This window comes from Lissotriton helveticus, chromosome 1_1 (genome assembly GCF_964261635.1).
Source record: "Lissotriton helveticus chromosome 1_1, aLisHel1.1, whole genome shotgun sequence".
Lineage (NCBI taxonomy): Eukaryota > Metazoa > Chordata > Amphibia > Caudata > Salamandridae > Lissotriton > Lissotriton helveticus.
Window position 1 is genome coordinate 84,325,123 of NC_136057.1, and position 23,150 is coordinate 84,348,272.

At 51.9% G+C, this 23,150-nt stretch overlaps 1 long non-coding RNA gene across 1 annotated transcript in view; it reads right to left on the minus strand.

Moving 5' to 3' along the window:
- The window catches only part of LOC144767803 (uncharacterized), a 33,181-nt gene extending 19,268 nt beyond the window's left edge, over nt 1–13,913 (minus strand). Inside the window, exons 1-2 of the long non-coding RNA XR_013598348.1 lie at nt 13,747–13,913; nt 13,348–13,404 (exon numbers count right to left, since the gene is read on the minus strand). This is a non-coding gene — a long non-coding RNA (uncharacterized LOC144767803). The remainder of the gene's footprint in view (nt 1–13,347; nt 13,405–13,746) is intronic.
- Between the last annotated feature and the right edge of the window lie 9,237 nt (nt 13,914–23,150).

Consider the following 23,150-nt stretch of genomic DNA (forward strand, 5'->3'; position numbering starts at 1 on the left):
GAGGGCTAGAGCGAGGTAGGGTTATCAGAGGAGCGATGATGGAAGATGGAGTAGAGGGGAGGGCTAGAGCGAGGTAGGGTTATCAGAGGAGCGATGATGGAGGATGGAGTAGAGGGGAGGGTTAGAGCGAGGTAGGGTTATCAGAGGAGCGATGATGGAGGATGGAGTAGAGGGGAGGGCTAGAGCGAGGTAGGGTTATCAGAGGAGCGATGGAGGATGGAGTAGAGAGGAGGGCTAGAGCGAGGTAGGGTTATCAGAGGAGCGAGGATGGAGTAGAGGGGAGGGCTAGAGCGAGGTAGGGTTATCAGAGGAGCGATGATGGAGGATGGAGTAGAGGGGAGGGCTAGAGCGAGGTAGGGTTATCAGAGGAGCGATGATGGAAGATGGAGTAGAGGGGAGGGCTAGAGCGAGGTAGCGTTATCAGAGGAGCGATGATGGAGGATGGAGTAGAGTGGAGGGCTAGAGTGAGGTAGGGTTATCAGAGGAGCGATGATGGAGGATGGAGTAGAGGGGAGGGCTAGAGCGAGGTAGGGTTATCAGAGGAGCCATGATGGAGGATGGAGTAGAGGGGAGGGCTAGAGCGAGGTAGGGTTATCAGAGGAGCGATGGAGGATGGAGCAGAGGGGACGGCTAGAGTGAGGTAGGGTTATCAGAGGAGCGATGATGGAGGATGGAGTAGAGGGGAGGGCTAGAGTGAGGTAGGGTTATCAGAGGAGCGATGATGGAGGACGGAGTAGAGGGGAGGGTTAGAGCGAGGTAGGGTTATCAGAGGAGCGATGATGGAGGATGGAGTAGAGGGGAGGGGAGGGCTAGAGCGAGGTAGGGTTATCAGAGGAGCGATGATGGAGGATGGAGTAGAGGGGAGGGCTAGAGCGAGGTAGGGTTATCAGAGGAACGATGATGGAGGAGGGAGTAGAGGGGAGGGCTAGAGCGAGGTAGGGTTATCAGAGGAGCGATGATGGAGGATGGAGTAGAGGGGAGGGCTAGAGTGAGGTAGGGTTATCAGAGGAGCGATGATGGAGGATGGAGTAGAGGGGAGGGCTAGAGCGAGGTAGGGGTATCAGAGGAGCGATGGAGGATGGAGCAGAGGGGAGGGCTAGAGTGAGGTAGGGTTATCAGAGGAGCGATGATGGAGGATGGAGTAGAGCGAGAGCGAGGTAGGTTTATCAGAGGAGCGATGATGGAGGATGGAGTAGAGAGGAGGTCTAGAGTGGGGTAGGGTTATCAGAGGAGCGATGATGGAGGTGGAGTAATGGGGAGGGCTAGAGTGAGGTAGGGTTATCAGAGGAGCGATGATGGAGGATGGAGTAGAGGGGAGGGCGAGAGCGAGGTAGGTTTATCAGAGGAGCGATGATGGAGGATGGAGTAGAGGGGAGGATTAGAGCGAGGTAGGGTTATCAGAGGAGCGATGATGGAGGATGGAGTAGAGGGGAGGGCTAGAGCGAGGTAGGGTTATCAGAGGAGCGATGGAGGATGGAGTAGAGAGGAGGGCTAGAGTGAGGTAGGGTTATCAGAGGAGCGAGGATGGAGTAGAGGGGAGGGCTAGAGCGAGGTAGGGTTATCAGAGGAGCGATGATGGAGGATGGAGTAGAGGGGAGGGCTAGAGCGAGGTAGGGTTATCAGAGGAGCGATGATGGAAGATGGAGTAGAGGGGAGGGCTAGAGCGAGGTAGCGTTATCAGAGGAGCGATGATGGAGGATGGAGTAGAGTGGAGGGCTAGAGTGAGGTAGGGTTATCAGAGGAGCGATGATGGAGGATGGAGTAGAGGGGAGGGCTAGAGCGAGGTAGGGTTATCAGAGGAGCGATGGAGGATGGAGCAGAGGGGACGGCTAGAGTGAGGTAGGGTTATCAGAGGAGCGATGATGGAGGATGGAGTAGAGGGGAGGGCTAGAGTGAGGTAGGGTTATCAGAGGAGCGATGATGGAGGACGGAGTAGAGGGGAGGGTTAGAGCGAGGTAGGGTTATCAGAGGAGCGATGATGGAGGATGGAGTAGAGGGGAGGGGAGGGCTAGAGCGAGGTAGGGTTATCAGAGGAGCGATGATGGAGGATGGAGTAGAGGGGAGGGCTAGAGCGAGGTAGGGTTATCAGAGGAACGATGATGGAGGAGGGAGTAGAGGGGAGGGCTAGAGCGAGGTAGGGTTATCAGAGGAGCGATGATGGAGGATGGAGTAGAGGGGAGGGCTAGAGTGAGGTAGGGTTATCAGAGGAGCGATGATGGAGGATGGAGTAGAGGGGAGGGCTAGAGCGAGGTAGGGGTATCAGAGGAGCGATGGAGGATGGAGCAGAGGGGAGGGCTAGAGTGAGGTAGGGTTATCAGAGGAGCGATGATGGAGGATGGAGTAGAGCGAGAGCGAGGTAGGTTTATCAGAGGAGCGATGATGGAGGATGGAGTAGAGAGGAGGTCTAGAGTGGGGTAGGGTTATCAGAGGAGCGATGATGGAGGTGGAGTAATGGGGAGGGCTAGAGTGAGGTAGGGTTATCAGAGGAGCGATGATGGAGGATGGAGTAGAGGGGAGGGCTAGAGCGAGGTAGGGTTATCAGAGGAGCGAGGATGGAGTAGAGGGGAGGGCTAGAGCGAGGTAGGGTTATCAGAGGAGCGAAGATGGAGTAGAGGGGAGGGCTAGAGTGAGGTAGGGTTATCAGAGGAGCGAAGGAGGATGGACTAGAGGGGAGGGCTAGAGCGAGGTAGGGTTATCGGAGGAGCTATGATGGAGGATGGAGTAGAGGGGAGGGCTAGAGTGAGGTAGGGTTATCAGAGGTGCGATGGAGGATGAAGTAGAGGGGAGGGCTAGAGCGAGGAAGGATTATCGGAGGAGCTATGATGGAGGATGGAGTAGAGGGGAGGGCTAGAGTGAGGTAGGGTTGTCAGAGGAGCGATGATGGGAGGATGGAGTAGAGGGGAGGGCTAGAGCGAGGTAGGGTTATCAGAGGAGCCATGATGGAGGACAGAGTAGAGGGGAGGGGTAGAGCGAGGTAGGATTTTCAGAGGAGCGATGGAGGATGGAGTAGAGGGGAGGGCTAGAGTGAGGTAGGGTTATCAGAGGAGCGATGATGGAGGATGGTGTAGAATGAAGGAAAAGGAGACGTTGATGACATGGCAGGAGGAAAGAGCTGCTAAAGGTTAACATTGAGCAGAAGGGTGGAATGAAAGAAGGAGAGAAAGAACAAAATGTTGACGGGAGAATAGAACCACAGGCAGGAAGAAAGGCAAGGCACAAGAGGGAGACTAAGAAACAGGAGTGAGGTTATGTGGGGTGTTGTAATGTATAGTTTAGCAATCATTATATGTTTTTAACTTTCCACCTCTTCCTATTCCTTTCCACTTCACTCTGCTTCCCCGCTCTTGCTATGTCTTGGTACTTACCAACATTCCATTGACAGTTGGAATGTCAGTTGAGATTGGATGTGAAAGACTCTGACTGAACAGCTGATGTGGCACAAAGGCTGTCGTTGTTATTGTTAATAAAGTATTCTTTTAACTTAAATACGGCTTTCTAGTACGTTATAATATGGGGTTTAATCTGGATGTAGATCTTGTCCAGTTCTTACCTGAAGCTGAACCCCACTTGCCTCCTGTGATCGTCAACCTCGACATGGAGCTTCTTAGGGCTCTAATTAGTTATAACAGCATCAAGATTCACCAATAGGTCAATGATACTCAACTCTACTTGAAAGGCTCCGCTGCTCCAGCCATCCCACACCTCAAACACTGTCTGCAACGTATCCAGTCAGGCAGAGGAGGGTCTTGAGACTCCAGAGGGAGGGCAGGAACATGACAAAGCCATTGTATCAGGAGATATGAACTGATGTAAACCCAACTTTCACAGAATGCCAGGTCACATAGATGCACCCTGAAAACCAACCTCACCCTCAAGGAACACACTGCTAAGAAAGCAAGGAAACCCTGGTACCATCGCCCTCTACTAAAGAAAGATAAACCACTCCCCCTGAAAACCAACCTCACCCTCAAGGAACACACTGCTAAGAAAGCAAGGAAACCCTGGTACCATCGCCCTCTACTAAAGAAAGATAAACCACTCCCCCTGAAAACCAACCTCACCCTCAAGGAACACACTGCTAAGAAAGCAAAGAAAGCCTGGTACCATCGGCCTCTACTGAAGAAAGAAACCACTCTCCCTGAAAACCAACCTCACCCTCAAGGAACACACTGCTAAGAAAGCAAGGAAAGCCTGGTACCAACCATCGCCCTCTACTGAAGAAAGATAAACCACTCCCCCTGAAAACCAACCTCACCCTCAAGGAACACACTGCTAAGAAAGCAAAGAAAGCCTGGTACCATCGCCCCTACTAAAGAAAGATAAACCACTCCCCCTGAAAACCAACCTCATCCTCAAGAAACACACTGCTAACAAAGCAAAGAAAGCCTGGGAACATCGCCCTCTACTGAAGAAAGATAAACCACTCCCCCTGAAAACCAACCTCACCCTCAAAGAACACACTGCTAAGAAAGCAAAGAAAGCCTGGGAACATCGCCCTCTACTGAAGAAAGATAAACCACTCCCCCTGAAAACCAACCTCACCCTCAAGAAACACACTGCTAAGAAAGCAAGGAAAGCCTGGTTCCATCGCCCTCTACTAAAGAAAGATAAACCGCTCTCCCTGAAAACCAACCTCACCCTCAAGGAACACACTGCTAAGAAAGCAAGGAAAGCCTGGTACCATCTCCCTCTACTGAAGAAAGATAAACCACTCTCCCTGAAAACCAACCTCACCCTCAAGGAACACACTGCTAAGAAAGCAAGGAAAGCCTGGTACCATCGCCCTCTACTGAAGAAAGATAAACCACTCCTCCTGAAAACCAACCTCACCCTCAAGGAACACACTGCTAAGAAAGCAAGGAAACCCTGGTACCATCGCCCTCTACTAAAGAAAGATAAACCACTCTCCCTGAAAACCAACCTCACCCTCAAGGAACACACTGCTAAGAAAGCAAGGAAAGCCTGGTACCATCGCCCTCTACTGAAGAAAGATAAACCACTCTCCCTGAGCTATTTCAAAACAGTTGTTCAAGCCGTTGTCCAAGTTCATCTGGGTGGTGGTTGTGCACGCTGCAGTGCTCTCCTTGATGGCCTCCCATACTTCATGCTAGTGCCGCATGAGGGTATCCTACACATATCGGCAGGACCTACCAAGGGTCAAAAGAAATATTACCCATCACCCTCAACTTGATCGAAATCAATGGGGTCCCCATAAACATCCAGTTGCATCGTTTAGGGTCATCACTACAGCACACCTGGGTATGGGGCTGAAAGGTTCACCACCTCCAGTGGAACTCAGGACATTCTCAGCCAAGAAACCATCAGACTGTATGCAAAAGACTGCACAGCTAAAGCAACTGTCCTCTTCTATTTATACACCCTAGAACAACATCCTTGTCTCCACTAGGACTGCCCATCCCTAAACCAATTTTGGAAAAACTGAAGATGCACCGCTTCACAGAACATTACATGACAACGCAGTAACTGTCAACTTAAACCCCCCAAAATAGAGCTTCCCCTCCAGTCCCTTGCAGACTGTATCTCTAGCCTCTGGCCCTGTATTCCACTGCCTTCGTCTGCATTCACATTACTACAATAACTGCCTGATCTAAAGTATGGCGGACGTCTCACCGTCCATTAGTGTCAGGGAGGATATTACATCCACCACCGGCTACATTTAGACATCACTGCCAGCGCAGTGGTGATCTCTGTACCGTCAGAGGAGCCATGGTCACTGCTGTTTCTCTGAAGACACTGCATTTCGTGCACCGTCGTTTAGACATCATGTGCCAAACATCTGTGCTTCCAAACTGGGAGTTTGTTACTGAAAAATAGACTAATGGCCCCCACCCCTGAGAGTTGTGGAATCATTTTTCTTTTTTCCTGTTTAGTACCGCTAGGTTTTCACTGATGGTAAAAGACAGAAAGGAAAGTACGTTGGACCATAGGGCAGTCAGTCGGAGGCACATAGACCGATGGCCCCTACACCTTCGAGACCTCGATCTAAGGTTTCTACTATTGGAGCCAGGGGTGCAGGGGAGATGGAGGCGTGACCTGGAGGAGGTGGAGTGTCATTTGGCAAACTTTAATTCAGGCCCAGGTCAGGTACTAAAAAGCTTTGATATATTAAAAGTTGGAAGTTGTGCTCATTGTATTCAGTTAATTAAAATTGTCCTTTAAGCCCCACCAACATCCAGCAAACATTGTAGGAGCTAGGAACCTGAGATCTGACCCACCAGAGTCTTACTTTTTACAGAGAGTTCCACTGGATTCTGTGCACGTTATACCTCATTTTGGTATAGTATATACAGTGCCAGCTTCCTACTGGACTGTTCCTATGAGGCACAGGGTCAGACTGATTTGCATATAGCCATGTCTGAACTGGGGTGGCAGAGTGGGCTAAAGAACGGTGATGGATCAAACCCAGATCTTTTGACTGGGTGTGAGTGTTTGATTGGTTCAGATGCTCCGTCCATCACCACCTCCTTTTCTACCGCTTTGGCTGCCATAAGTGTGGCAGGGTATGCTCAGACGTGAGTCCCTTGCTCACTTTGCCACTGGATTCAAGCAAGCCGTCCTCGGAAGCTTGTTTCCGGTCCAGGGAAGGCATGGCTTGGCAGCTCAGGCTGGACTGTTCCCATGAGGCACAGGGTCAGACAGATTTGCATATGGCCATGTCTGAACTGGGGTGGCAGAGTAGGGCTAAAGAACGGTGATGGATCAAACCCAGATCTTTTGACTGGGTGTGAGTGTTTGATTGGTTCAGATGCTCCGTCCATCACCACCCCCTTTTGTACCGCTTTGGCCGCCATAAGTGTGGCAGGGTATGCTCAGACGTGTGTCCCTTGCTCACTTTGCCACTGGATTCAAGCAAGCCTGGCTGAAGACGGCTGCAATGCCAGAAACCGGTCCTAGGAAGCTGGTTTTCGGTCCAGGGAAGGCATGGCTTGGTAGTTCGGGCTGGACTGTTCCCATGAGGCACAGGGTCAGACTGATTTGCATATGGCCATGTCTGAACTGGGGTGGCAAAGTGGGCTAAAGAACGGTGATGGATCAAACCCAGATCTTTTGACTGGGTGTGAGTGTTTGATTAGTTCAGATGCTCCGTCCATCACCACCCCCTTTTGTACAGCTTCCTACACATAGTCACAGTGCCCCTTGGTACCCATGGTACCTTTTACAAGGGCTTACCTGTGGCCAGGGATGTGCCAATTGTGGGTATTAAAGGACATTCTTGGGGAAAAAAACACAAGCACTGGGAACCTGATTGGCAGGAACTCAGGGCACATCAAGACAGGTTGCATAAGAGGTCAGGCAAAAGGTGGGGGGGTAATCAGGCAAAAAGGGGCACTTTCCTACACCGACATATTATAGAACTGCGTTGACTGACTGTACATCTAGAGCCTGATTACGAGTTTGTCGGACAGGTTTACTCCGTCACAAATAGACGCAAAATTACAATTCCATCAAATCCCATAAACTTGTAACACAGCGGACGGGATATCGTCACGTTTGTAAAGCGTATCCCATCCGCCAAACTCATAATCAGGCCCTTACTCCGTATCAGTTAATAAGAAGCTCTTTTTTGTTTGTCACATGTTTTTCTATTATATCCCATCACCTCCATGATCACTGCATCGTTACTAATCACGTGCAGGACACCATTATTTTTTGCATTATGTTATGTTTAGCTGTTTTTAAGGAAACAGACCCTTCTAAAAGGAGTAAAAGGCTAGGCCCTAATTACGATGCCGGTCGGACGAGTGTCAGACCGGCATCGTGTCAGAATGAAAACCGACCGACTAGTAGTTGGCGGATCCATCTGACGAATTTGGATGCGGCCACCCATGAGGCGATCGTCAACATCCATTTCTCCATTGTGGTTTTGTAGAGGATTACTTTCGGACCGCTGCCCCAATGGGCTCTTTCAGCCCGTCGGATAGGCAGCGATATGTCCCTCCGCCCCCTGCCTCCGACCCCGGCATCATAATGCAGCAGTCGGACTGACATCCTAATCGGCCCCCTAGTGTGTATTTATTTTCTCATTGACTGAGCATGAAGAGGCCTATTTCTTGCCGCTTAATGAGCAATACCTTGTTGCACAAACATTTCCGACAGTCATTATATGATATATATATAAATACTTGGCCGCAGCATTATTCAGGGCGCGATGAATTTCTGAGCTGTGCAATGACCTGGGATGCTCAGATCCCGGACCTGCAAAAAAGGCCAAGTGTCTGCGGCTGCTCCAGCACCTTCCGTTCTCTCCTGAAGAACCAGCCTCCGAATGCCTACACTTTGAAGTCCGTTGTCCCTCCATGCTCAACACCAACAAAATCACCAGGGAATGAACAGGAAACACCTTTTAAAGCAAAACTTAACTAATGATGAGCTTCAAATAACATGTCCTGATTGGCTGGTGTCTAGCATCGAAACAGCCAATAAGGGAGCAAATTTAAAACACAACACACCGGTTAATAACTTTGTTTCTCTCTTTTTTCAAATAGAGTCTTAACAATGTACAGTTTTCTTAGAAGAATCACTTTTGTTTAAGAAGGTATAGGGCCATGGTCCCTAAAGAGGTTGAACACTTAATCTTCCATCTGAAACGCTGAGACCTCAATCTCAAGGCCGTGAGAGATGCTTCCAAGTGCAAACTGTATCTATAGGACACCAGAGCACTTCTTACCTTCACGTGGATGTCTGAGACTTTGAGGTCTGATAAACAGACAAAAATGATTCACTAAAAGCAAAGTCATCCATCGGCCCCTTGAACTGCAGTCCACTCCATCTACAACAGATCCCTGCACCGGGCACCCAAGGGGGAACCGTGAAGATGCGCCAAGACATCGGCTCCAAATCTTTCCAGGAACATGGAGCGCGATCTTTTGTTAAGCCTGTAGCAGCTACCAGCCTGCCCACAGAGCCAGCAGCAGCTACCAGCCTGCCCACAGAGCCAGCAGCAGCTACCAGCCTGCCCACAGAGCCTGCAGCAGCTAACAGCCTACCCACAGAGCCCGCAGCAGCTACCAGCCCGCCCACAGAGCCCGCAGCAGCTAACAGCCCGCCCACAGAGCCAGCAGCAGCTACCAGCCTGCCCACAGAGCCAGCAGCAGCTACCAGCCCGCCCACAGAGCCAGCAGCAGCTACCAGCCTGCCCACAGAGCCTGCAGCAGCTACCAGCCTGCCCACAGAGCCAGCAGCAGCTACCAGCCTGACAGAGCCAGCAGCAGCTACCAGCCTGCCCACAGAGCCAGCAGCAGCTACCAGCCTGCCCACAGAGCCTCCAGCAGCTACCAGCCTGCCCACAGAGCCTGCAGCACCTACCAGCCTGCCAAACGAGCCCGCAGCAGCTACCAGCCTGCCCACAGAGCCTGCAGCACCTACCAGCCTGCCCACAGAGCCTGCAGCAACTACCAGCCTGCCCACAGAGCCTGCAGCAACTACCAGCCTGCCTCCAGCAGCTACCAGCCTGCCCACAGAGCCAGCAGCAGCTACCAGCCTGCCCACAGAGCCTCCAGCAGCTACCAGCCTGCCCACAGAGCCTCCAGCAGCTACCAGCCTGCCCACAGAGCCAGCAGCAGCTACCAGCCTGCCCACAGAGCCAGCAGCAGCTACCAGCCTGCCCACAGAGCCTCCAGCAGCTACCAGCCTGCCCAGAGCCTGCAGCACCTACCAGCCTGCCAAACGAGCCCGCAGCAGCTACCAGCCTGCCCACAGAGCCTGCAGCAACTACCAGCCTGCCCACAGAGCCTGCAGCAACTACCAGCCTGCCCACAGAGCCTGCAGCAACTACCAGCCTGCCTCCAGCAGCTACCAGCCTGCCCACAGAGCCAGCAGCAGCTACCAGCCTGCCCACAGAGCCTCCAGCAGCTACCAGCCTGCCCACAGAGCCTGCAGCACCTACCAGCCTGCCAAACGAGCCCGCAGCAGCTACCAGCCTGCCCACAGAGCCTGCAGCACCTACCAGCCTGCCCACAGAGCCTGCAGCAACTACCAGCCTGCCCACAGAGCCTGCAGCAACTACCAGCCTGCCCACAGAGCCTCCAGCAGCTACCAGCCTGCCCACAGAGCCAGCAGCAGCTACCAGCCTGCCCACAGAGCCTGCAGCACCTACCAGCCTGCCCACAGAGCCTGCAGCAACTACCAGCCTGCCCACAGAGCCTCCAGCAGCTACCAGCCTGCCCACAGAGCCTGCAGCAGCTACCAGCCTGCCCACAGAGCCTGCAGCACCTACCAGCCTGCCCACAGAGCCTGCAGCAACTACCAGCCTGCCCACAGAGCCTCCAGCAGCTACCAGCCCGCCCACAGAGCCAGCAGCAGCTACCAGCCTGCCCACAGAGCCAGCAGCAGCTACCAGCCTGCCCACAGAGCCTGCCCCACCGTACCAGCCTGCCCACAGAGCCTGCACCACCTACCAGCCTGCCCACAGAGCCTGCACCACCTACCAGCCAGCCCACAGAGCCCGCAGCAGCTACCAGCCTGCCAAAAGAGCCCGCAGCAGCTACCAGCCTGCCCACAGAGCCTGCCCCACCGTACCAGCCTGCCCACAGAGCCTGCCCCACCGTACCAGCCTGCCCACAGAGCCTGCACCACCTACCAGCCTGCCCACAGAGCCAGCAGCAGCTACCAGCCTGCCCACAGAGCCAGCAGCAGCTACCAGCCTGCCCACAGAGCCTCCAGCAGCTACCAGCCCGCCCACAGAGCCAGCAGCAGCTACCAGCCTGCCCACAGAGCCAGCAGCAGCTACCAGCCTGCCCACAGAGCCTGCCCCACCGTACCAGCCTGCCCACAGAGCCTGCACCACCTACCAGCCTGCCCACAGAGCCTGCAGCAGCTACCAGTTTGCCCACAGAGCCTGTAGTGCTGTGCTGCAGTTACTCCCTGACTGAACCGCTCATATTCGTGGCCCGCGCTTCGTAGGCCCCTGTGCTAAATCTACAGTAACTTGCCTTCTTTCCATACCTTCTCAAGCTGTACCCGGCACCGGGGGAAATAAGGAGTAAAACAACCTGCCCCTGCCCGGTTCTGCCTACAGGATCATGGAGGTCTTTTTGGAGGACAGAATAAATGTAGGTGGGCGTTTGTGTACCCACATCTGGAGTGAAAAAAAGCAAGCTTTAGGGCTGTGCGACAGGTGCAGCCGCACTGGGCGCGGACCTGTGGAGGGGGCACCGAACTCATGGGAGGGGGCACTTGTTTAGCAATAACTTATGATTGGAGAGATGAGGGGCACTTCTGCCTGGTGGTAGTGAGAGACTCAAGGATGTGGTCATGGGCGTGGGAATCACACAACCGCTCACACTTTACAGCCTCAGCACGACTGATGCTTCGTAAACAGGACACAAATAAAGCTGTCGTCTTCATTCCTAACATGGATGGAAGTCACTTATATACAGTATCGCCTTCACATTCAACCTCTGCAGAACAAACATGGGACTGCAGCAAGCCTGCAAAGGCGTCCAGGTGAGACAGCAGGAACTTGTGTCTATAAACAATACCATACATGCAGTTCACATGTGACAGACACCGACACATGCAGTGAAATGGGGAGAAACAGAGGGTTCATGGATCAAACACGTACAAAAGAATGTTACACAAATCAGTCAAGAATAAAAACACGAGAAATGACACCACGTGTGCTAATGAGAATCCGGCACAAAGTTCGGGCGCCTCACTGTCCCAGGAGCAGATCACTCTTGAAAGGAGGCCCAAAGGAGGTCATACATGATCTGTGGGAAGCTGGAAAGAGACATCCATGTTGTGTAACATGCACCAGCACTGCAGGCTAACACCCCATTACTGTGCTGAAATATGGAGCCGTCACTAAAGTAAAGACAATTATTCTTTAAGGGTTAAGAGTTAAACTAAATAAAAGTATCAAATTCTTGGTCAAGTTAAAACAGTTTTTGGGAGAATTTTTTTTTTTTTTACAATGACATTAAATATGCAGTTTTTTCCCCCAGTAGTTTTATCCCCTAATACGACCAGGCCCGGACTGGCAATTACGGGCACCGGGCAATCCCCCGGTCGGCTGGATGGGGTGGGGGCCGGTTTTTGTGGCAGGGGGCCGGTTTTGTTCCTGGGGGCCGATTTGGACCCTGGCGTCACCGAGCAGAAAACACGCACACACCTCTCTGCATAAAATGCAGCTTCTACCTGGTGGTGCTGCACGCACCGTCCGTCCGTGTCCAGCACTGCTAGCACTAAAATGTATATTTATTAAAAAATCCACTGGGTGGTGACACTGACTGCACAGCACCATGCACGGAGTCTTCAGTCTCCGCCTTACGTCTGCGCGGCACGTCATTGACCCTTAGGGTGGGCGTCTGAAGTCAGTGGGCCTGGTTAGGGGTGCTCATGCGCAATCGCATTGGGGTCCCGCAAAAAAAGGGCGCTTGATTGCGAGGCAGAGGAGGCCAGAGAGTGAGACGACGAGAGGCTGGAGCTGAGCCTGGAGAGAGGCCCGGACCCCGTCATTTATTAAACTATTTGTAGCCTGCCCCGGGCCATGTATGCTGGCTGCCACCTGGCGCCCACAGGTGAGTGGTGAGGATCAATTAATTAACTGGCCTGGCACTGTCTCTGGGGGCTTCACGACCGGGCCAGAATTAAAAGCAATTAAAGCTTGGTTAGGCCCCAGCCCGGCCCGTGGATTTATTCAAGATGACAAACGCTTCCCTTACTCAAAGTCAGATCTGACTTTGAAATGCTGCACAGAGGCGGAACGGGCATGAACTTACTTTGATCACAGATGAGAAGGAGCGTGCTAGAGTCTAGGCATGTGGAGTGAGCTGCAAAGTGTTCTGTGTGAGTGGGAAAATGAAGAATGTGAGTGACTTACTGAGTGGGCTGGATAGATGAGTGATAGCTAGGTGTGTGAGTGGGATGAGTGAGTTTTAGGGGAGTGAGCAAGTATATGGGGTAGGTAGTGGGATAAGTAGGGGAGCCAGTTGGAGGAATAGGTGACTCAGGGTCCGATGTGAGGGATGTTTGACTTTCAGAGTCACTGTCTGGCAGCAAAGAATAGACTTGTGGAGCTGGCAGCATGAGCGAAAGTGGTGTGCATCACAACTTGCTCTTTTATATCTCTGACATTAATAAATGAAACCCGCTGTCATTATCTCATATTCTGGTGCTGTTGCCAGCGGCGCTGTGACTTAATTGAGTGGTCAGAGTTGTGAATTTCTGCTTGAATTTAAAAGAAGCTGCCCCTTCAAGCCCGACTTCAGATCAAACACAGACCCCATCAGGCAGCCCCGCCCCAGGGTCCAAGGCTGCAGAGGGCAGCGGGTTGAAACCAGGACACTTTGAAGGGAGCGCTAGAGGGAGGGGGGCTTCTCTTACCTGCAGTGGGCTGACAGCATCAAGAATGAACAGACTGGAGCCGGGTACTGGAGCGGCCTAGAAGAGAAAGAAAACAAAGCATCAGCGTCCGGGCGCCCACGAGGGTAAGCGACAAAACTAAAGCAGGATGATTAATGCATCTCAAATTAATTATAATCTGGCTGAACAAAACGGTAAAAACGCATCCTGGAAATACTGAAAACAACTATCATATCTGTGAGGAATGGGCATTTACAGTTTCACAAATCATTTCAAGAAGGCGCCATCATTCTTTGAAAACACACGAGAAAGAGAGCGAGAGAGAACAATTATCGCCTTTCTCGCCGCTGCCTCGGCCTATGGAGGCCTCATAGAAGGAGCCGGGGGTCTGAGGCCGCGGAGGGGGCCAGGGTCACTCACCCGAGGTGCCGAGGAGAGGAGCCTGCGCGGCCTCAGGGGCCCCGGCTGGCTGTGGTGGCCCCAGTGGGGCGGCAGTGACCCCGCGGCCTCCCTCGGGGCTCCAGTCCAGGTGCCCGCGGCCGTCGAGGGCAGAGAGGAGTCGATGACCAAACACTGACCAAGACCCTCCAAACCTCGCGAGCGTGCCGAAAGAGCGCGTGACGTGACCCCCAGCGTTATATGGCACCGCGGGGGCGGGCTCAGGGCCCTCATTGGCTGCGCTTCTGCGCGCCACAAGATTGACGGCTCCTGAGGGACCCCACATTGGCCCACACACATACTACGACGCTAGGTTGTCACCGTGATCTCTGTGCTGCTGCAAGTGCACCTACACAACCTTACACTGCGGCAATGTCACGCGCGCCGTCACGTGCAGCTCGTGGTCCATCCATACTTTTTATTTTTATTTTTTATTATTGTATTTATTGGCATATTTAAAATCACAATAATCACAATTAAACAGCAAGAGACCGAAAGACAGCAATATCGTCCCATTTTGCATAGGACTTCCAAAGAGTGCACACTGCTCCTCAAAACTTTCACATTGTTATACGAGCAGTTGCATCGGGTTCCGACTCATCTCATCACACAGTAACAAAGGTAAAGCATAAACAATGGAGCAGCATCAGGATATGCACTTCACGTTTCAAGGTCCGACCTCTCTGGTCCTCGTATCGTCTCTAAGTCAGACCCAGTGCTCCCAGAGTCTACATCCCCTCCACCGATCTCCTCTCCATATATAGGGACCAATAATTCTTAGGGTGATTTAGAGGAGGTAAAAGCTCGCTATATAGTCCTGACTGCGTGCAGCAATACAGCATATCTCGGGGCCACCTGAAGAGTGTAGGCGTCGGTCCTCTCATCCAAGCAAGGGCAGCGCTTAGCCACCAACATAGCCAGATCGACCAATCTGCGATGCTCAGGAGTTATGTCTTTAGAGTAGCCTAGCAGTGCTAGTAACGGGGTGGGGGATAGCGACAAGCCACAAATCTCATTCACTTTGTCGAATACTGCTTGCCAAAAGCCAGCGACCCTAGGGCAGAGCCAGGCAAGGTGCAAAAAATCCGCTGACTGGGCCGAGCAGCGTTCGTAATTGGCCGATTCACGCAAACCATATCGGCATAGCCGTTCAGGGGAATAATACACACGATTTAAATATTTAAAATGTAATAAACGGTGCCGGCCATTCAGTGATACCTTCCTGGTATTTGCACAGCAGTACTTCCATATTTCCTCCGTAATCTCTTGTTCTATATCAGTCTGCCAAGCCAACCTGGGCTTGGCGTAGTGCGTCATCTTTTCAGCTAGAGTATCATGGTAGAGCCGTGAGATGAGCCCCGCAGGTGATTTAGCCTGTACTACATAGTCGTATACTGTCACAGTCGGGGGTTCCGCCATGTCCTCCCCCAGCAGGTCTCTGAGCGCCTGTCTCACTCTATGGAATTGGAACCTATTGAGCATGGTATTGCCTTGTCCGTCACCACTATCCACGCCTTCCCATCGCCTGAGCACTCCATTTTGGAATAAATCACCCATCTTATGGATATCTAACTTTGCAAGCGCCGACAGCACTCCGCGGTCCTTACATGGCCCGAGCCATGAACACCAGTCAATTCTGGCTTCTGGAGCATACAATAGCGAACAGGCTTGTGCATCCATGAGATGGTGCCAGGCATGTGTGACTACATTAAGCGAGTCTAATAGACCCGTACGTCTATCACGGGGATGGGCAAGTAGAGCTGGTAACGGTGTCGGGTCTGCCACTATTTTTTCAATACGGATATGCGAAGCACTGTCCGGTTCGTGTACCCACCCATATGCGTGAGCACCCTGGGCAGCTCGGTAATATAGTTTGAGATCGGGAGCTCGCAGTTCTCCGTCCTCATACTGCCGTATCAGAATGTCCCATGCAACCCTAGGCTGCTTACCAGCCCATACCAGACGCAATACCAGAGCATATAGCTGTTTGAAAAATACGCTGGACAATACCATCGGTATGTTGCTAAATAGGAACAGGAAACGAGGAAGTACCGTCATTTTTAATATCGAGATGCGACCCATGAGAGAGAGGGAGGTTCATACATTTTTCCAAGTCGTTCTCTAACTTGAAGATCGCTACTCCATAATTTTCTCTAAGGACCACTTCGGAGTCGGTGTGCAGCTGTATCCCTAGGTATCTGGCAGATTCAGTGGTCCACTGTATAGGGTACTCCGAATCTACTCTTTTTATGGCCGGGGTAAGAGTCAAGTCAAGTCAAGTCAAGAGATTTGTATAGCGCGCTACATACCCGGAGGGTCTCAGGGCGCTTGAAGAAGGGTGGGGAATTACATGTCAAATATCCAAGTTTTAAGTTGCTTTCTGAATGCTAGGTGGTTCTGAGTGAGATGAAGGTGAGTGGGGAGTGAGTTCCAGGTTTTAGCTGCGAGGTAGGAGAAGGATCTACCTCCCATGGTGGTTTTATTGATGTGAGGTACGGTGGCAAGGGCTTGGTTGGAAGATCGTAGCTGGCGAGAGGGGGTGTAGAAGGAAAGTCGTGTGTTGAGGCATTCAGGTCCAAGTTCGTAAAGTGCTTTGTGTGCGTGGGTTAGGAGGCGGAAAGTAATCCTCTTATTGACGGGGAGCCAGTGGAGGTTTTTCAGGTGACTAGAGATGTGGTCTTTACGCGGGATGTCTAGTATGAGTCTGGCTGATGCGTTCTGGATGCGTTGGAGTTTTTTCTGGAGTTTTGCGGTGAAACCGGCGTATAGGGTGTTTCCGTAGTCCAGGCGGCTTGTAACCAGTGCATGGGTGACTGTTTTTCTGGTTTCGGTGGGAATCCAGCGAAATGTTTTTTTGAGCATGCGAAGGATGTTGAAGCATGATGATGAAACGGCGTTGACTTGTCTGTTCATAGAGAGTGAGGAGTCCAGGATGACGCCTAGGTTCCGTGCGTGGTCCGTTGGGATGGGTGCTTTTCCAAGGGCCTCTGGCCACCAAGAGTCATCCCAAGTGGAGGGGGAGGTACCTAAGATAAGGGCTTCTGTTTTGTCTGAGTTCAATTTCAGACGGCTGTGCTTCATCCACTCGGCTACTTCTTTCATTCCTTCATGTAGGTTGGTTTTGGCGGTGTTAGGGTCTTTGGTGAGTGATAGGATCAGTTGAGTGTCATCCGCGTAGGAGATGATGTTGAGGTTGTGCTGGTGTGCGATGGTCGCGAGGGGGCTCATGTATACGTTGAAGAGGGTGGGACTGAGTGAGGACCCTTGGGGTACGCCGCAGATGACTTCAGTGGCCTCTGAGTTGAATGGTGGGAGGCGGACTCTCTGGGTTCTTCCGGTGAGGAACGAGGTGATCCATTTCAGTGCTTTTCCTTGGATTCCGATGTTTCTGAGGCGCTGTAGAAGGGTGCTATGGCAGACTGTGTCGAAGGCTGCGGAGAGGTCGAGGAGGATGAGGGCGACTGTGTCTCCATTGTCCAGTAGAGTTCGAATGTCGTCTGTTGCTGCGATGAGGGCGGTCTCTGTGCTGTGTTTGGCTCGGAAGCCGGACTGTGAGGAGTCGAGGGATTTGTTGCTTTCGAGGAAGGCGGCAAGCTGGTTGTTGACGGCTTTCTCGATGACTTTGGCCGGGAATGGAAGGAGCGAGATGGGGTGGTAGTTTTTGAGTTCGGTGGGGTCCGCTGTGGGTTTTTTCAGAAGGGCGCTAAGTTCTGCGTGTTTCCAGCTTTCCGGGAAGGTGGCGGAGCTGAGTGAGCAGTTGATGACGTCACGGAGGTGTGGTGCAATGATGGAGTCTGCTTTGTTGAAGATGTGGTGAGGGCAGGGGTCTGTGGGGGATCCTGAGTGGATGGAGTTCATCAGGTGGATGGTGTCCTCAGTGGAGATTGGGTTCCAGTCATTAAGGATGTTCAAGGGGGGTGAAGGTCCTGCAGAAGGTTGGGTGGGTTGGTCTCCGGGTCGGTTGTCGAAGCTGTTGTGGATGTCTGCGATTTTGTTGTGGAAGAATGAAGCTAGGGAGTCGCAGAGGGCTTGAGAGGGGGTGATATCATTGGAGTTGGCTGAGGGGTTGGTAAATTCTTTGACGATGTTGAATAATTCCTTGCTGTTGTGGGCGTTGTTGTCTAGTCGGTCTTTGAATGCGGCTTTCTTGGCAGATCGGATTAGTTGGTGGTGTATGCGGGTGGCGTTTTTGAAGGCGTCCCTGGTGCAGGTGTTTGGGTCTTTTTTCCAGGCCTTCTTGAGGGAGCGACAGAGTTTCTTCGATTTCTTAAGATCATCGTTGAACCAGGAGGCGTTTTTGCTGCCTAGTTTGATTTGACGTTTTTTCAGCGGTGCTAGGATGTCGGCGCTGTTGGATAGCCATTGGGTGAGGTTAATGGCTGCTTGGTTGGGGTTTGAGGAGTGGGCAGGGGGTTTTCGAAGAAGCGATGAGGAGATCTGGTCGATGGTGATTTTGTTCCAGTTTCTTCGCAGAGTGGGTTGAGAATGGTTGTGAGTTGTGGTTTTATTGTAGATAAAGTGTACGCAGCTGTGGTCCGTCCAATGGAGAGTAGTGGTGTGACTGAAGGAGACATGTTTGCTGGAGGTGAAGATGGGGTCGAGTGTGTGACCTGCGATGTGGGTGGGCGTAGTGACAAGTTGTTTGAGTCCGAGGTTGGCGAGATTGTCCAGAAGGGAGGTGGCGTTGCTGTCATTGCTCTTTTCCAGGTGAAAGTTGAGGTCTCCCAGTAGAATGTATTCCTCGGAGGGGAGGGCGTGTGGGGTGATAAAGTCAGTGATAACGTCGCTGAATTGTGCACGGGGTCCTGGAGGTCGGTAGAGGAGTGTGCCTCTGATTGTGGTCTTGGGGTCGGTGTGGATCTGGAAGTGAAGGTGTTCGGCGCTAGCAAGGTTGACATCTGAGCTGGTTGAGATGCGGATGGAGTTCTTATGGACGATAGCGATGCCTCCTCCTGTTTGGTCGGTGCGGTCCTTACGGATGATCTTGTATCCTTCCGGGATGGCAATGGTGATGTCTGGGGCTGATGAGGCGTTCATCCATGTTTCTGTAAGGAAGGCGACGTCGGGAGAGATGGTGTCGAGAAGATTCCAGAGGTCGATGGCGTGTCTGTGGACTGAGCGGGTGTTGAGCAGGATGCATTTTAGGTGGTTGGCGTCAGATATCTGTTGTGTGTTCGTGGATGAGGAGTTGTACTTGGTGCCGTCGAACTTGCAGGAGTTGCAGGAGAAGGGTCCATGGGTGTGTCCAGGAGCGACTTGGGCGCAGTTGGGGAGTCGGCCGGGGTTAAGGGCTAGGAGGGAGGTGGCATCGTAGGTAATGCGGGAGGGGTGGTAGGGACGGGGGCCAGGGGGTCTAGCGCTGGGCGCGGGCCAGGCGCGGACGGGCGTAGACGGGCTTACCTTTGGCGCACCTTCGGCGCGGCCGTAGCGCGTGGACGCTGCGCGTGTGGACATCTGACATAAATGGACAGTGGAGGGGGCGGAGCGTGGGAGGGGCAGCAGGGAGGCGGTAGTGTGGATGAGGGGCGGGCCAGGGGATACCAACAACAAAATGGAGGGTCAAAGGGAAAGGCAGACAGGGTCAGCAAAAACACAAATGCGTTGAGTGAGCAGTAGAATCAAACAAATGCACAGACACAAGAAAAATGATCCCAACAGCCTGAGCGAGGTCGCGCTAATTATGCCAAATAGTAACAGCGGCGCTATGCGTGAAAAGCGCTACAATGCAATGGTAACAACAGTGCTGTAGAAAACACACAAGAAACGATACCAGGGAGCGTTTCAGCTGCTAATGAGGAGGAGCGTGGTGGAGCGACCGTTCTGAAGCAAGTCCAGGTGGTCACAGTTTGGCCGGGGGAGAGGAAGGCTCGGTGAACGTGGGTGGGAGGGGCTGCAGGGAGGCGGTAGTGTGGATGAGGGGCGGGCCAGGGGATACTAACAACAAAATGGAGGGTCAAAGGGAAAGGCAGACAGGGTCAGCAAAAACACAAATGCGTCGAGTGAGCAGTAGAATCAAACAAATGCACAGACACAAGAAAAATGATCCCAACAGCCTGAGCGAGGTCGCGCTAATTATGCCAAATAGTAACAGCGGCGCTATGCGTGAAAAGCGCTACAATGCAATGGTAACAACAGTGCTGTAGAAAACACACAAGAAACGATACCAGGGAGCGTTTTAGCTGCTAATGAGGAGGAGCGTGGTGGAGCGACCGTTCTGAAGCAAGTCCAGGTGGTCACGGGAACATTACCATTTTGCTCCAATTTACTTTAATACCAGAGAGTGAGCTTTACAAGACCACCTCTCTCAGCACTCTAGGAGATTGTCTTCCGGCTTTCTCACGTAAAGCAGGGTGTCGTCTGCGTACGTTGACACAATTAAATTATACCCGGGGAAACAAATGCAGCGATGTCCATGGTACTCTCTCAGTGCACAAGCGAGTGGTTCCGCGACAAGGGCATATAGGAGAGGGGGCAGCGGGCAACCCTGCCTGGTGCCTCTGCTTATAGGGAATGGTTCAATCGTAACTGAACCTATTCTAACTCTTGCTGTGGGTTTGGAATATAATGTGTTCAGTAGCTGAATAAAGAGATCGCCCACTCCCATACACTGCAGAACCATCCTCAGGAAGGGCCACTCGACGGAATCGAACGCCTTTTCCATGTCGAGGAAGACCGCTACCGCTGGTATTTCCTGACGCGTGTGTAGGAATGCTGCAAAGACGGTGCGTAAGTTATAAGTCAAGGTGCGTCAAGGTACAAATCCCGCCTGTTCGGGTGCCATAAGAGTGGGAATCATGGGGCTGAGGCAATTAGCGATAATTTTCGCAAAGATCTTTGCGTCGACGTTGAGAAGGGACAACGGACGATAGGACGCACAGTCTCCCGGAGGTTTACCTGGCTTCAATAGAGTTATGATAGTCGCTTCACGCATAGTGGGGGGCATCTCTCCACACTCAGCGACTTGTTCCACTAGTCGTAGTAACTTAGGGATCAATAAATCTGGAAACGCTTTATAAAATGATGCTGGAAACCCATCATTGCCTGATGAGAGGAGCCAATAACCAATTCTAGTGTGAATATCATGCTGTGATGAATAATGTGTATATCCCCCCCTTGTCGGGTTTTTGGTCCTCCATACATCCAGTAAGCTCAGTCCAACCATTTCCGCAGTAAGGGCACGGGCAGAAGCTGATGGTCGTCTATTAGGTTCGTCCGACCTATCTATATCTGGCTGCAATGTAAGGTTAAAGTCTCCCCCCCACCGAACATGTTCTTCACCTCGTTCTCTGATCTTGTTAGCAAGAGTTACATAAAATGTAGGGCAGTCAAAATTAGGGCCATATGCGTTAATCACAGTGAAAGACGTACCTTTCCCAGAACATTTAGTGATAACATATCTGCCCTCAGTATCATTCTCGACTGGTGTAAATGTCAAGCGCGATCTCGGATTCACCCAAGTAAGCACTCCTCTGGAGCTGGTGGTGAAACCGGCCGCATGTACTCGGCCATTAAGGTCCCTATATTGTAGCGCGCTACTATCTTGCCTGAGGTGTGTCTCCTGTAATAACGCAATATCTATGCCATGTCGTGCGAGATACTGAAGTACCTTCCTGACCTTCCTGTGATCATTCAGTCCCCTTACATTCCACGTTAGAAGGGTTAGGCTGTCCGTGTCGTGCTCAGGTTGTGTCTGGTGAGTGGATGAGAAGAGCACCCGATCAGTATCTGTAACCGTCAGGTTTCCTGCCATCTTAATAGAATTGTCCGTATCTGTCCTCCGGCGTGTCCTCTATTTGTAAGGGAGCAATGTGTACTATATTGTTTTTTCATGCCCTCAGTGGTCTCTGTCACACTTTCAACACACGCACAATTTGCCATCAACAATAACAACAATGAACAAAATACAGCATAAATCCCCCCACCCACCCACACTTGCCCAACCCCAATATGGCCACGCTTCCCTGTTCTACCTCCCCCCCTTCTTCCTAACAGTACCTGAAGAATGCCCCCCCAACTCCACCTCCCCTCTACATCTAAGTTTAAGTACAACGAGGAAAATAACGCGAAATGAAAACAAAACATTCCTAACGTAAATCTTTGTAAGAGAGTGTGGTACACACGCGGGGGCGTAGGTAACATACACATTATGAGGATATCTCAAAAACAATACAGTGTATCCGCACAGTGTCCCGCCCCTCCGTCTCAAGTAAGGCATATGAAGAGTAAAAAAAAATTTAAGAAGGTAAGCAGTGCCCCCCAAACACATTATCAATAAGCAGTGTTATTAACTAGCGAGCACATCTACACATCCCAGTCACCCCGTCATGTGCACCATGTGCCCTGGCAGCCGCCGTCTTTGGTGTACAACTACTTTATTGTCCAGCAGTGTCTATACCACTCAAGTCTTGACTACAGAGCCTCAAAGCAATTCCTGATCAGCCAACCACACTCGCACATCTCTTAACCGCATCAGTAGTCAACCATGGGACCCAGCAGGTGCAACTGCGCCGGCAAATGTCTCTCAAATCAACAAGTTCCTGGCTCCCAGTCTGGCTGCATCTCTGCACATCATAACAGTCATGTATAGTCCCACTGTGATTAGCACCCCTTGAGGAGTCAGCCCCTCCCAAACCACTGATGACACTAAAACTCCCAAACCGCAGTGCCTGTTGTTACCAATACCTCCCTTTACCGCTGTGTGTGTCCTCAATCGTGCTCGTCCACGGGATCACCAATCTCCTCCTCTGCTTCCCCTTCTCTGCGCGCCGCTCTCGCATTCTTACACCAGTCTTTCATTGCTTTCTGCAGTGCTCTCGGATCTGTGAATATAGTGGATCGTCCCTGCCTGTTGACTCTTAGCTTAGCAGGGTACAGCAACGGGTAATCTATTCCAAGATCTCGCAATTGTCTCTTCACGGGTACAAATTGCCTCCTCGCCTCCTGTACCCGGGCAGTAAAATCTGGAAACACGGATAATGTAGAACCTTCATAGTTGAGCGGTTGTTTCTCCCGGGCCAGCCGCCGAGCAGTGTCTCTGTCCCTGTAGTTGAGGAGCTTAGCCACTATGGGACGTGGTGGGGCCCCCGGCTTCGGCCTGTAGTACTGAAAATTCTGGACCCGTGTCATAAACCTCGTCGTATCATGACGATTTTGGTATCAGCAGACCGAGAATGACGAGTATACTATATACAAGCATTTTTGCTGTATTCGAGTGGCGAGATCACCCTGAAATCAGGGATTCCGTCCTGAATCCTCGGGTTCCATTTTGTGCATGGCAGCCATTTTAGTGGTTGCCCTCACATAGGCCGATGACTAAGGCCAAGACGAGTCTTAAGGACACGTACACCTTTGCTGACTTTTGTGTGACCTGGGCAAGCTGACTCCAC